Here is a 16,042-nt window from a genome sequence, read left to right as displayed (position 1 = left end):
TGGATGTTTAATCCAAGAATACTCCTCAGTCAACTGCACCCAAAAAGACAGACATATTATAGTCACCAGACTTAACTCTCAGTTAACTCTCAGTGATGATGTCACTGACATCAACCAAGAACATTGTCTTTTACAAAACACCTATCCAACTTCAAGAGAAGAGAAGATGGCGGCGCAACAGCAGCGCGCAGCGGCCGCTCCGGGATGAATATCTGTTATCTGTCAAGTAGGATGCCATGTCCAATCCTGATTTGATGGAGACAACGTGATAAGCACAGAGGAACATCTGGTGAAACTTCTGACGTGCCTGTTTCGCTGCCGCTGCTACCGTGCGATCGAAAAATCTCCAGAGAGGAAGGCCCCGAATCCTCAGCTTTGCCTTTTGCTCGGCGGCCAGGGCCGGGGTTGAAGCGCTCGGCAGAGATGGTGCTCGGTGTCGGAGGGCTGGTTGGAGGCTCGAAGTTTTTGGACGGACTCGGAGTTGGCTGTGGTCGGGTGCTTCCAGAGTGTTGCATTGGCAAGGCTGCGGCACTGGAGGTTCATGGCAGGAAGAGATTTTCTTCCTTCTACCGTCTGCGTGAGATGATGGGCTATCGAGGACTTTGAGACTTTTTTTTACCGTGCCCATGGTCTGCTCGTATCAAATTACGGTATTGCTTTGCACTGTTGTAACTAAATGTTATAATTATGTGGTTTTTGTCAGTTAGTCTTGGTCTGTCTTGTGTTTCTGTGATATCATACTGGAGGAGCATTGTATCATTTCTTAATGTATGCGTTACTAAATGACAATAAACGAGGACTGAGTGTCCTCATAATCTAAATCTAAAATCTGATGCCACCGCACAGGTCTGGTGGTGCTACCCTAAAGAAACAGAGCTCCACCCAAAAGACTGAATCTTTAGAACTGTGAAGCTAGCTGTGGGCTGTTATTGTGAAAGCATGTTTACGAGGGTGATTGATAAGTTCATGGCCTAAGGTAGAAGGCGATGAGTTATAAACTTCAAACTTACAGCACAATCACTCAAGAAGCTGACCTGCATGTGCATGTAATGAGAGCTGTGTAACTCATTCCTTCTACCTTAGGCCACGAACCTATCAATCACCCATCTGTGGACACTTTCTGGAGGTCCAAGATCCGTATGCTCCACGACCACTGGACTAAGTGTGTAAATGTAGGAGGGGAAACTATGTTGAAAACATAGTTGTGCTAGGTTTTCTAAAATAGAGTCCTTCTACTGTGGGCCACGAACTTATCAGTCAACCCCCCCCCCCCCCCCCCCGTATTTGGAATGTGGGTTATGAAAGGGAAATTGAATGTTTTTTTCATATACAGTGTTATGTTGCATTAATCTAAAGGGGGAAGAAGTGTAATGTGTGGATTTATTTATTTTAGAGCAATGATCCTCCTTAGCACTACGTATTGATCTGTTGTCTGCACATGCGCATTGTTCTCTCTCTCTCCCTCCCTCCCTCCCTGCAATGTAAATACACCAGTTAAAGTAATCTCCTGTGAGCATGCTTTTATGTTATATATATATATAGTTGTGTACAGGCACATCAATCTCCATCTTACATTTGCGACATGACTGCTATGTAAGCTATGATCTTAATTGACCAGTCAACAGTAGACCCAACATCAGTGTAGACAGCTGTCAGTCTTTGTTGGCACAATGCTGCACCTCACTTCTAGAAGGCTTCCCACTAAAATAGAATTGATCGACAGGACAAATGCAGATGCAAGGTCACCCCACCTTCAGGTCACTGAGCTACAGTGTGCAGAGGATGCTTGCGTATGCACAAAGTGAGAGTTTCATGTCATCATTGATTAGTGGACCATACATTTAATATCTGCAGTGCAAAGTAAGTGTATTAACCTGAACACATTTTCACCTCGTCTAAAAGTAAAATATAATGTAAGTCCATAACATGCATTACTTTTTGTACAAGAGACCTGTCAACAAAAGCAAATACTCAGCATTACCTTTAGAGTATCATTACAGGCTCAGGGTATCTAAGGAAAAGAGTGTCTGAAAATCAAGACTTTAAACCTCATGCACCACTTCAGAGTAATAGTGATCTTTGCTCTTCTATGTATTTTCTACATTTGGTGCCTTAAAGCATTGGAGGGTTATCAGCAAAACTGTCTCTGAAGAATGTTCCAAATCCACTGACAAAATTAGTGAACCAATGTTGACATTTTCCATCATTAAGTCTCAAACTTTACTGAGCAGTAAACACAAAATGTTGGAGGAACTCAGCAGGTCAGGCAGCATCTATGGAGAGAAATTTTGAGCTGAGGACCTTCATCAGTCCCAATAGTCTTGGTCCAAAATGTTAACTGTTTATTCCCATCCATAGATTTCCAGCATCTGCAAAATCTCTGGTGTTTCAAATTTTACTTAATTGGCTTGATGGCCAGGCCAAAGTATTTACAAGATTCCTGACCCAGACATTTGATCACAAACTTTGTGGCAAGAGGTGACCAAGTGGACAGAGGAAACTTTCCAAGTATGTTCTCAAACCAACCACCTCCCGAAAAATATTTCAACTTATGAGATTCAAAATGGAGAAGAAGCAGATGGAACACCTTTGAGAACTTCGGTCCATTTGCTGGGTGTGCATAGATACAGCAATGCACCATCTGTGAAAATATCCATCCATTCATACATTATACAGTCTCTGCCCTACCTGTGAAAGAGACTGGAACCCCACATTAGCTTCATCATCCACTTAAGAATCAGAATAGTTACAGAAGTGGAATAGAAGCAACCATCCTCAGGGCTGTGAGATTACTTCAGGGAGATGATTGCATTCACAATAGCCTCTGCGATGTGTCTTCTTGCCTGGTGAATTTGATCACAAGGGACCCTGATGTCATTGTTTTCTTTACCCTGAAATCCTGCGGCTAAATTAGGGAGTTTTTAGAGAATATGGGGTCAAAGAGCAGTGAGGCTGTCTACACGAAGGGTCAGAGCCGACTCTATTTCCTGAGGAGACTGAGGTCCTTTAACATCTGCCGGAAGATGCTGAGGATGTTCTACGAGTCTGTGGTGGCCAGTGCTATCATGTTTGCTGTTGTGTGCTGGGGCAGCAGGCTGAGAGTAGCAGACACCAACAGAATCAACAAACTCATTCGTAAGGCCAGTGATGTTGTGGGGGTGGAACTGGACTCTCTGACGGTGGTGTCTGAAAAGAGGATGCTGTCCAAGTTGCATGCCATTTTGGACAATGACTCCCATCCACTCCATAATGTACTGGTTAGGCACAGGAGTACGTTCAGCCAGAGACTCATTCCACCGAGATGTAACACTGAGTGGCATAGGAAGTCATTCCTACCTGTGGCCATCAAACTTTACAACTCCTCCCTCAGAGTGTCAGACACCCTGAGCCAATAGGCTGATCCTGGACTTATTTCCACTTGGCATGATTAACTTATTATTATTTAATTATTTATGGTTTTATGTTGCTATATTTCTTCACTATTCTTGGTTGGTGTGGCTGTAACAAAACCCAATTTCCCCTTGGGATCAGTAAAGTATGTCTGTCTCACAGTCTGTCTGTCCTTTCCCAAAATGCCATGATGTTCTTCATCTCTACCACAGAAAATTTACTTCAGAATTTGAAGGGAACGTAACTTCACATTGATGAGCAGATTGCTGCTTGATTGGGCTTTTGTTACACAGATGGAGAGTGCATTCTGTAAATGAGTCAACATGCTAACATATTAGATGGGGAGTCTGCATGAAATATGAGGTGGAGGAATTGAAAATATATTGAGTTTGTTTGTTGAGGTGGATTTCAAATCTATTTCACCATTTTATTTCATAAAGCTCATCAAGGGCAAATGATAATTTCAAGTTCCAGGAAGTAGCACAGGTTCATTAAAAGGAAACATTTTATGTTGTGCAACACCTTTCTGAGAATATACATATTTTGTCGTAAATTATTTAATATTCATGAGTTACCATTTGGATATAAGGGAGGTGAGGAAGTCCAATACAATGCATCAAGTAAAACTGAAGATCAGTTTCAGGCTTATTCTCTCCCGTTCATGTTTATTTTGTAGATGATAAAGTGGATCATGCACAGTTTGGATGACAAAATAGATTCAGGGCAACTTGATCCAGTCTGGTTCTTATTCATGTCAGTGAGTTAGAAAAATGAAGTTGCCTACAGAAAAAAATTGCAAACAAAAACTTGTGTGAACAGTTTGCCTGCTTCAGTGATACTTCAAGATTGTTCATTTGTTGCATTTTGGTGCTTGGTGGTTGCTAATTATTAGGTGTTTGTTGATTTCCTGGAGCATGCTGAGCTTGTTGACTTCATTAACTTTGCCTCAAACTTTCACCCTGCCCTCAAATTTACCTGGTCCATTTTTGACACCTCCCTCCCCTTTCTTGATCTTTCTGTCTCTATCTCTGGAGCTGGTTTATCTATAAGCCTACAGACTCTCACAGCTACCTGGACTATTCCTCTTCCCACCCTGTCTCTTGCAAAAATGCCATCCCCTTCTCGCAATTCCTCCGTCTCTGCCGCATCTGCTCTCAGGATGAGGCTTTTCATTCCAGGACAAAGGAGATGACTTCCTTTTTTAAAGAAAGAGGCTTCCCTTTCTCTACCATCAACTCTGCTGTCAAATGCATCTCTCCCATTTCACACACATCTGCTCTCACCCCATCCTCCCACCACCCCACTAGGGATAGGTTCCCCTTGTCCTCACCCACCATCCCACCAGCCTCTGGGTCCAACATATAATTCTCTGTAACTTCCGCCACCTCCAACAGGATCCCACCACCAAGCATATCTTTCCCTCCCCTCCTTTCTGTTTTCTGCAGGGATCGCCCCCTATGCGACTCCCTTGTCCATTCGTCCCCCCCATCCCTTCCCACCCATCTCCCTCCAGATACTTTATCCTTGTAAGCAGAACAAGTGCTACACCTGGCCTTAGACTTCCTCCCTCACCACCATTCAGGGCCCCAGACAGTCCTTCCATTCCCATTCTGATATGTCTATCCATGGCATCCTCTACTGACAAGATGAATCCACACTCAGGTTGGAGGAACAACACCTTATATACCGGCTGGGTAGCCTCCAACCTGATGGCATGAACATTGATTTCTCTAACTTCTGTTAATGCCCCCCTCCCCTTCTTACCCCATCCCTTATCTATCTATCTATCTATTTATTTATTTATCTATCTATTTATTTATTTATTTATTTATTTATCTATCTATCTATTTATCTATTTATTTATTTATTTATCTATCTATCTATCTATCTATTTATCTATCTATCTATCTATTTATCTATTTATTTATCTATCTATCTATTTATCTATTTATTTATCTATCTATCTATTTATTTATCTATCTATCTATCTATCTATCTATCTATCTATCTATCTATCTATCTATCTATCTATCTATTTATTTATTTATTTATTTATTTATTTATTTATCTGTCTATCTATCTATTTATTTATCCACCCATCCTTTTTTTTCTTTTCTCTCATTTTTCTCTCTGTCCCTCTCACAATCACTCCTTGCCTGCTTGCAATCTTCCTCTGGTGCCTCCCAGCCCATGATCTTCTCCCTTCTCCAGCTGTTTTGCCAATCAGCTTTCCAGCTCTTGGCTTCATCCCTCCCCCTCCTGTCTTCTATCATTTCGGATATTCCCCTCCCCCTCTCACTTTCAAATCTCTTACTGTCTCTTCTTTCAGTTAGTCCTGACAAAGCATCTCGGCCTGAAACGTTGACAGTACTTCTTCCTATAGATGCCGCCTGGCCTGCTGAGTTCCACCAGCACTTTGTGTGTGTTGCTTGAATTTCTAGCATCTGCAGATTTCCTCGTGTTTAAATTTATTATAGTTTATTCTGCCTACTTAACTTTCGCTCTGATTGGCATTGTTGGAACAGTGATAGAAGTGGCAAGTATAATTTGGTGCTTTTCAATGAAAATTAAATCCAATTAAGTTGGCTGTGCATTTGAAATACTTTGATGTGTAATGAATACATTCATCATTCAGTGTGAGGGGACCAGCTGAAAAAGCACCGATATATTTATAAATAAATTTTTAGGACATAATGTTCTATTGCTATGAGGAGGCTACTTTCTAGCTCATTGTTTAATACTTAACATGGTCCTGGATAAGCACCTGCACCAAACTTAACTACATTTACAGCTGGAGATGATATAACTGCTGCACAAATCTTAAGCTAAGTAAATTAACAATAACAGCCTTGAATTTCAACCATGATCTACTTTTACTTAAGTTGAGAGTTTTCAATAACATAATAATTCTTTCATTCTCTAAATTATGAACTTAATCCTGCATACTCATGGTCACTTTGGTCAATTCACTGAAGACAATTGACAAAGATCCTCTGGTGATTGATCTGGTCACCCTGATTACTCTCTCTCTACACATTTCCTCAGAGTAAAAAATTAAAGCTTTATTTTATTAGTAATACAAGAGACTGCAGATGCTGGAATGGAGGATACTGGAGGAACTGACCAGCTGTATAATTTCATTACATCCCGTACAAAGTATCAGCTCAGAAAAGGTGGGTTTATTTACTGCTGATGACAGTGTGGCTGATGAACCTATTTCATTCCTTTATTTTTCTCATCCCTTTCCCTACCGATGTCCATTGGCATCTCAGTTGCCTTCTCTGATTATTCCTCATCAAACCTCCAACTCTCCAGAAGCCTCTCCCCATAACTCACAGTATCCCCTTCACATGCATGTCCCACGGACTCTTTCTTTGTTATCCTCTGTCCATTTCCCGGTTATCTTTTCTTCTTCAATTACTAAATTCACCCAACAATGTATTTTCTTAAGCTCAACAATGGAGCTTATCAGTAAAGATCTTGGAGCATGATAAGCTTTTGTCAGTCGAAGGATTGACACAAAACCAGCATGTACATCAACAATGTGCCAATCCTTGTGTATAACCATTTTATTTTAGAGTTTTGATATTATTTTGACTGCTGCATTTTCATGCTCAGGATATACTGGAACATTAATATTCAGGAGGAAACTTATGAATTTACACAAATTCATTTGCACTTCAACTAAATACCTATTATATTTGCCATTTAAGAATGCAAATGTGACATTTAATTGTAAAGTTCTCTGATATTCCGCATAATATTCTATAGAGAATCAGTCCTTTTCATGAGAAGGACTAGAATCAAGTTTTATTTTGAGGTATTTTAAATTTTCTGGCTTGTTCATGCACTTAAATCAGCTAATACATTATTTCAAGAATGTTTATCAAGTTAGTTGCTGGGCCCAGGATGCCTTCAAGGAGCAGTGTCTCAGAAAGGCAGTGTCCATAATTAAGGACCTCCTAACTCAGGGCATAACCCTTTTCTCACTGTTACCATCAGGTAGGAGGTACAGAAGCCTGAAGGCACACAGTCAGCGATTCAGGAACAGCTTCTTCCCTTCTGCCATCCGATTCCTAAATGGACATTGAACCAATGAATACTACCTTGCTTTTTAAAATACATATTATTTCTATTTTTGCACGATTTTTAATCTACTCAATATACATATACTATAATTGATTGATTGATTGATTTTTCTCTCTCTCTATTCTATACTATGTATCGCATTGAACTGCTGCTGCTAAATTAACAAATTCCACGACACATGCCAGTGATAATAAACCTGATTCTGATTCTAAAGGTGGCCCCATGAGATCCAGATGATCTGTTTCCACTGTGATGAGCGGACCGGTGAGACCAATGTGACCATAATTTGGTCAGAAACTGCCTTGCGGGATGGGAGGTTTGAGAGCTTGTGAGGTAGATTCTATGTACTCCTGATGCTTAGACTTGAATTTCTCATTGGCATCTCTAATGATCTCACTGCCACCATCATGTAGAAGGGACAAATGCCTCAGGACTCTCACCACCAGGTTCAAGAACAGTTACTACCCCTCAACCATCAGGCTCCTGAACAAAAGGGTTAACTACTCTCATCTACGTCTGGTGTTCCGACAATTGATGGTCTCACTTTAAGGACTCATTATCTTGTTATTTCATGCTCATTATTTACTGCTATTTATTTATATTTGCATTTGCACACTTTGTTGCCAATTGACTCTGTTTACAGTTACTGTTTTATAGATTTGCTAAGTATGCCCATAGAAGAAGCATCTCAGGGTTGTATGTGGTGACATGTATGTACGCTAATAATAACTTTGAACTTTGAAATTTACTTTGAACTTTTTTCCTGCCATCTTAACAGAGAGAGACTTCCCCTCGCCTTTACCTACCGCTCCATGAGCTTCTGCATCCCTTTACAGAGAGATCTTGATCATGCTGGATATGATCCTGAAGGTTCACTTCTCCTTTCCCCTTCATTACCTGGGGTCCATCCGCGGATCAGCCCTCCCTTAACCGGCTCCACCTATCACCCACAGGCCTCTGTCTAAACACTCAGCCTTCTGCCTCCCCACCTGCATCCATCTGCCCACACCCACCACACCCACCCCTTCCGGTTCCACCTACACCTACTATCCTCCATCGCAACTCCTCCCCATAAGTGCTGCTTGTTCCACTGACTTCTTACAGCAGTTTGTAATTTGCAGTATTTGGATCTCATGAAATAGAGCTAGTGATCTAAGAAATTGGCTGGATTTTAATTGTCATGGTAGTCCTTTATAGAGAGAAGATTTTGATCATGCTGGTTATGATCCTAAGGGTTGAATTAGGTGTTGAAATAGGTAACAAACTGAAGGGAAACAGTATAAAATAATGAGCACAATGTAGCTGAGAAAAGACCATGCCAGTTCGGCCAACGTTGACATACGGTGAAAACAATGCACTTCGTAAGCAGCTAATTCTATGAATGCCTGTGATCCAGAAACACAAACCAATTGTGTGTGAAGTAAAATGTCCATTTTTTGTTTGAGGCTGTCAGAGAAATTGTGACCCACAAATGTATTGACTTTCTTCAAAAAAGTCACCATGTCTGAAGATATCGAGTGTCCAGCCAGACCTTGGAATGCATTTGACAAGATGCCTAGAGGAAAGCTTTAGGAATGTAAAGGCTTCTGAATTAAATTGCAAAATAACAACAGTTACTTGGTAGAGATAATCAAAAGCAAAGATGATAGCAGATAGATATGGCTCAAGGTGGGAACAATGGCTGGCAGAGCTCCACAGGATGCTTCCCCTTAATCATTACCTTGAGGCTGTTGCTGGTGGCTTCATCACATCAGTGGATGACACTAAGCTGTATGAAAGGGCACGCACAGCTGAGGCTCTCTGCAGGCAAAGGGCTTGTGAGGATTTTAGCACAGAATACATTTTTTGAGACAGAGCAGAAAAGTCGATGTTGTAAGAAATGCAACATTTCACTTAAGGATATAATTATTAATATAAAGCCACTTCTTTCTGATGGTGGATCGAAGGCTTTGTGCTAACAGATATTGTTATTTTTTAAATGGGCGCCGTTGTTGCCTGACTCTAAGATGGAGGAAACTGTTTGTCTTCGCCTGAGGAAAGATAGCTTTTGTGAACATTAACTTAAGGAATAATTAATTAAACTCCTAATTGGTAGTTCTCAGAGTTTCCCTCAACTGTTAGTACAAAAATGTAGATCCCGCTGGTCATTTCTTCAGTTGGAGAAAAGTACCTTCAAGCTTCATTTTCTCCAAGGCATTTTTTATTCCAGGATTTCTTCAACTTTATTGGAGTTGAAGGTCATGGTCTAAATCGTAGGATTAAAGGACTCCAGGATTACCTTGGCTTCAGCTTTATTTGTTGCATGTACATTGAAACATACTGTACAATTGAATGTGTTTTTACTTCAATGACCAATGCAGTTCAAGGATCATGCTGAAGCAGACCTGCATATGTTGCCACACTTCTGGCACTACCATTTACTAACCCTAACCATATACCTTTACAATGTGGGAGGCAATCCACGTAGTTATGGGAAGAATGTACAAATTCTTTAGATAGTAGTGGGAACTACAGACAGCAGCGGGAGTGGAGGAAATGTTCTTCCATTAAAATCCAGAGTTAATTGGGAACACCTCTTTTATGGTAAGTCCAACATCAGATATGAGGAGGGTGTTTAAAGATCAGTTGCATAGAGTACAGTTGCAGGGAAATTGCTGGAGAAATTTTTTAGAGATAGGGTATATGAGCATTTGGAAACTCATGGCTTAATCGAGCTCGAGTTCTGTAATTAGTGGTATTCCACAGAGATCCGTCCTGGGACCTATGCATATACTGATGTATATAAATAACTTGGATGAAAATGTAGTTGCAAACACGAGGAAATCTGCAGATGCTGGAAATTCAAACAACAACACACACAAAATGCTGGTGGAACACAGCAGGCCAGGTAGCATCTATAGGGAGAAGTACTGTCGACGTTTCAGGCTGAGACCCTTCGTTAGGACTAACTGAAAGGAAAGGTAGTAAGAGATTTGAAAGTAGTTGGGGGAGGGGGAAATGTGAAATGATAGGAGAAGGCTGGAGGGGGTGGGATGAAGCTAAGAACTGGAAAGGTGATTGGCGAAAGTGATACAGAGCTGGAGAAGGGAAAGGATAATGGGACGGGAGGCCTCGGGAGAAAGAAAGGGGGAGAGGAGCACCAGAGGGAGATGGAGAACAGGCAGACAACTAAATATGTAATTTAATGGAACATTGACTTCTCTAACTTCTGTTAATGTACCGGCTGGGTAGCCTCCAACCTGATGGCATGAACGTTGACTTCTCTAACTTCCATTAATGCCCCTCCTCCCCTTCTTACCCCATCCTTGACATATTTAGTTGTTTGCCTGTTCTCCATCTCCCTCTGGTGCTTCCCACCCCCTTTCTTTCTCCCAAGGCCTCCCGTCCCATGATCCTTTCCCTTCTCCAGCTCTGTATCACTTTAGCCTATCACCTTTCCAGCTCCTAGCTTCATCCCACCCCCTCCGGTCTTCTCCTATCATTTTGCATTTCCCCCTCCCCCCACTACTTTCAAATCTCTTACTATCTTTCCTTTCGGTTAGTCCTGACAAAGGGTCTCGGCCCGAAACGTCGACAGTTCTTCTCCTATAGATGCTGCCTGGCCTGCTGTGTTCCACCAGCATTTTGTGTGTGAAAATATAGCTGGCTGAGTTAGTAACTTTGTGGATAATACTAAGATTGGTGGAGTTGTGGATAGTGTAGAAGACCGGCAAAAAATATGGCACAATGTAGATCAGTTGCTGATATGGGCAGAGAAATGGCTGATGGAGTTTAATCCAGATAAATGTGAGGTTTTGCACCTTGGTAGGGCAGTACACTGTTAAGGCCATGATCCTCAACAGTGTTGCTAGGCAGAGAGATCTTGGGATCCAGGTTCATAGCTCCTCGAAAGTGACTACACAGCTTTGGAGAGGGTGCAGAAGACGTTTACCAGGATGCTGCCTGGTTTAGAGGGTGTGTGCTATCACGAGAGGCTGGAGTGGGGATTGCCTCTCATAATCTTATAAACCTCTATCAGGTGTTCCCGCTCAGCCTCTGCCGCTCCAGAGAAAATAACTCGTTTATCCAGTTTCTCATGATAGTACATTGCCCTCTAAACCGGACAGCATCCTGGTAAACCTCTTCTGCACCCTCTCCAAAGCTTCAACATCCTTCCTATAGTGGGGTGATGATGGGCACAGACAGAATAGACAGGGAGTATCTGTTTTCCAGGGTGGAAATGTCTATTACCAGAGGGCATGCATTGAAGGTGAGAGGGGTTGGGTTCAAGGGGGATGTAAGGAGTAGGCACTTTACTCTGAGAGGTATTTTACTATACGTGGATGCCTCGTATAGTGGTAGGGGCAAATACATTAGACACTTTTAAGAGACATTTAGATATGTAGATGGATATAAGGAAGGTGGAGGGATATGGGCATTGTGTAGGTAGGGGGAATTTGAGGTTGGATGTTTTTAATTTTGCTCTTTAACTGGTTAGTTGGCCTGCCTGTGCTGTACTGTTCTATGTTCTATCATTGTGAATGCTGAAAATCTCACTACTCTAGGCCCATGTAGATTGACTGCAAATAAATGATTCTAGATTTATAGTTACCCAATGTACTGTGGATCAATCATTATACGTGTAAGAACGAGTCAAAACAAAAATGTCTGAAAGCACTCAACAGGTCAGGTCGATCCTGTGGGACAAAGAACTGAATTAACATCTCAGGTTGAAGGCTGTTATTCAGAACTGGGAAAGAGATTGAAGAAATAGTTTTAATTCACAGACAAGTCAACGGAATGACTATAATTCATTGATCTGGTAACACTGGCCTCGCCCTGTCCATCCATTCCTCCCACCATTTTAAGTCTGCTACTTAATATTGCCTTTTATTTTTCTCTTTTCCTGTTCTGATGAGGGATCTTTGACCAGACACTTTAACCTTGTTTCCCTTTCCACAGATCAGATTTGCAGCATCTGAAGTTTATTTGATATAAATGTAAGAAGATTTATATGTAATTTATATTAAGTGTACTCTATGTATGATTTATATTCATGTCGGAAGGTTTGATATTCTCAACCTTATGCATTTAAAATGAATCTTGCTGTGTCATTATAAGGAATGTATTTTGTTGAATTTAGACTCATCAAAAAGATTACTTATCTCCTCTATTCAAAAAATTGAAAATCCCATTGAAATTAATGAAGTTTCAGATCCTGCACTTCTTTTGACTTGGCATGGATTTGATTTCCCATCCTGACGTCCAACACTGGACTTCACTGCTGGGCTTAATTTCTTCAGCATTACAGCAAAGGAAAAATTATGGCAGCAACTACCACCCAGAAAAATCACAGACTTACACCAGATCTACTTCAGTCCAGAACTCTGCTCTGTCTGAATGATGCTGCCAGTAAATCTGCCCATTATCAACACTTCTGATATTTACAATGATTTTTTTTTATGATCAAAGGAAGCACCTGAACATTTTGTGGAAACAGAGTTGCTACTGTATAGATGACCATTCAGCCCATCAACACCCTGTCAGCATCTAACGTTTAACAATGATTAGCTTTGTAAGCATATTAGATTGGATTTGGACTTTGGTAGATGAGGGTAAGAAGAATCTCCACATTCATTCATTCATTCATTCATTCATTCTTCTCCCAACTTGAACACAGGCTACTTGAACTCTTAGATCACCTGCATGGTTCTTACCTGTTTTTTGAAACAAGCAGGAGGCCGCAGCTGGTTACTTAGCGTAGGGAAAACGTCAAAGAACAGGATGTCACCAATTGATACAAAAGGATGGCCAATTAACAAGACAATTACTTACTTCCATGCTCCTTTGGATCATTTCCAACCAGCTGGAAAATGTTTTAACACGCTCTTTGTATGTTTCCTACTTTCTTTCATTTTCCACAGTTTTTACCTTTAAATCTGCGTTAGTCGGCTGAATGTGAGCCCCTACCATAACAGTAACACAATTTATTCAGCCGGGCAGGTTTTTCTTTTGATGTAGTAATTTTGTTCACACCCTTTTTCATCTGCTACTACAACTCAATTGTGTCTCTGGCTGCTGTTTCTATTGATACAGCGATTTCAACTGCATTTTTAAGTGTGAGTTGTACTTCAGTTAAGGCCTGTTTTTGAGTGCTTTCTTGCAAGATTCCACAAACTAAATGATCTCTCAGTGCATCATCATCTTAGTGCATCACTGCACTAAGAATGCTCTGGCAACTTCTTTGCAGTTAGGAGCAGTACAACTTATACGCAAACACTATGCCCTTCCACCAATTACATTTAGTAACACTAGCTTCTCATTGGCTATTCCATTTGCTTTAAAATCTTCAAACATGAGGAAATCTGCAAATGTTGGAAATTCAAGCAACATACACAAAATGCTGGTTGAACACAGCAGGCCAGGCAGTAGTTATAGGAAGAAGTACAGTCGATGTTTCAGGCCAAGACCTTTCGTCAGGACTAACTGAAAGAAGAGATAGTAAGAGATTTGAAAGTGGGAGGGGGAAGGGGAGATACAAAATGATAGGAGAAGTCAGGAGGGGGAGGGATGAAGCTAAAAGCTTGAAAGTGGATTGGCAAAAGGGATACAGAGCTGGAGAAGGGAAAGGATCATGGGATGGGAGGCCTAGGGAGAAAGAAAGGGGGAGGGAGCACCAGAGGGAGATGGATAGCAGGCAAGGAGTGACATCCACTTTCCAGCTTCATCCCTCCCCCTCCACATTGTGGGTTCATTTTAACCTTACTCGTTCCCACTGTCTTGTTTTGTAATTCCAAAAACTGATCAAATGAAAAACATGGGACGTCCGGGGATATCTCCTGTATTCCTAATTTTTTCATTTAGTGAGGCACGATCTTATGATTTTGTGGAGTAATGACTCATCTCATTCACATACTTTTATATATAGTCCCTAATGAATTATGTAAACAATAAAGAACTCTTAACCAAACAATGTGCTTACAATATTACTGAAATATTAAATACACAACAGAGTCTACCATGGGTATAATCAGGAATAACCATGGGCTCAGTGAAAAACAGTCAGCAGGCTTAAATTTGGCTACATTCCCTGAAGCATTGATAACACTTTGACTGATAGGTTTGGCAAGAGAACCCAACAACCCTTGACAGATTTCTCACAGGAGCTGGACAAGGGACTATCTATTTTTCCACTTTGGACAGTTAGGATCAGTAGTCCTTTACTTCCTACCACGTGTAACTTCAGTAATTAGTCTGCTACATGTAAGAGATTAAATACATGGAATAGTACCTTAAGTTTCACTAGTCTTCTTTAATTGCTATTTTCATTGTTGGCATCAAAATCACCCAATTTTGTTTTTCATTTTAAGCCACGGATCCTTATTCATTCTCAAGAGGAAAACAGAATTTAGTGTGATATCTAAAGTACAGTCATGCACCATATCACTTCCCCATGTTTAATGCACGAGCCTCTAGAATGGAGTTTTGAACTGGATGGAAACTTCCACTGAAAAAAATGAACGACAACTTCTAACCATCCAGACTTAATTAATTCAAAATTACACATACCACATGATGATATACTGCCTCTGCAAACACAATGATGTCACTGACAAAACGCTGAAAACGTTAACTAATTGTGTGGATAGCTGGGGGCTTTTCCCCAGGACTCAAATGGTTAACATGAGGGGGCATAGTTTTAAGATGGTTGGAAGTAAGGACAAGGGGGTTGTCAGAGATAGGTTTTTCACACAGCGAGTGGTCGGTGTGTGGAATGCACTGCCAGTGACGGTGGTAGAAGCGTATACAGTAGGGTCTTTTAAGAGATGCTTAGATAGGTACATGGAGCTTAGAAAAACAGAGGGCTATGTGGTAGGGAAATTCTAGGCAGTAGGTTACGTGGCTGGCACAACTTTGTGGGCTGAAGGGCCTGTAATGTGCTGTAGATTTTTATGTTTCTATGTTTCTACTTCAGAACTACTTTATCTGAAAGATCCTTAAATTAACTCATGTTAAAAATGCTTCCTATTGAAATATTGTTATTTGATTCACACTGTATTATTAAAACAATAAGTAATTAAGCATGAATTCTGAGTGAAATTGAGCTTCAGTGGGTGAAAGATACATTCAGGAATAGATGACTAACAGATATCTAAGAGCATCTTGAGAATATTTACCACAAAGGATTGAGAAAATAAGCAGATTTATATACAGTGCCTTATAAGAGTATTTAGCCCCTAACCCTTTGTTCACATAAACACAGATTAAAAGCAGGGATTTGATCAATTTAGCTGAAAATTTTTATTTATGAATCACATGCTCCTTTTTTCACAGTAGAGACCAAAAACAGGGAGAATTGTAAAGCATGAAAAAGTTCAAAACTATAGTCTCAGTATTCACCCCATTTTGCTCCGTACTTAGTTAAACCACCTCTTGCAATTATCACAGCCGGTAGTCTTGTTGGATAAGTCTCTATTAGCTTTGCACGATGTGATAGAGCAAGATTCGCTTATTCCTCTTTGCAAAATTGCTGAAGCTGTGCCATGTTAGTTGGGGGGCAGCAGTGGACAGCAATCTTGAGATC

This window comes from Hypanus sabinus, chromosome 15 (genome assembly GCF_030144855.1).
Source record: "Hypanus sabinus isolate sHypSab1 chromosome 15, sHypSab1.hap1, whole genome shotgun sequence".
In the NCBI taxonomy this organism is placed as follows: Eukaryota; Metazoa; Chordata; class Chondrichthyes; order Myliobatiformes; family Dasyatidae; genus Hypanus; species Hypanus sabinus.
This window is presented reverse-complemented; position numbering follows the sequence as displayed.